The following is a 266-nucleotide window of genomic DNA, read 5'->3' as shown; positions in this document are numbered from 1 at the left end:
AAAGAGTCCACTGGCCACCACTGACTGATAAAATGTGTAGTATTTCACTGCAGACGTCAAAGGACCTGAGCCTCCTGAGGAAAAAGAGCCGGCTCTGCCCCTTCCGGTAGATGGCATCTGTGTTCAGGGACCAGTCCAGTTTACGGTCCAGGTGCACACCTAGGTATTTATAAGTGTGCACCACCTCAATGTCCTTCCCTCAAATGTTGACTGGCTGAAGGGTGGGCCTAGACCCCTGAAAATCGATGACCATCTCCTTGGTCTTG

Source organism: Seriola lalandi, unplaced genomic scaffold, assembly GCF_002814215.2.
Source record: "Seriola lalandi dorsalis isolate HSWRI2012SDOR001 ecotype SW California unplaced genomic scaffold, Sedor1 jcf7180002055006, whole genome shotgun sequence".
In the NCBI taxonomy this organism is placed as follows: Eukaryota; Metazoa; Chordata; class Actinopteri; order Carangiformes; family Carangidae; genus Seriola; species Seriola lalandi.
The sequence above is the reverse complement of the archived record's forward strand: the minus strand, read 5'-3'. Positions refer to the sequence as shown.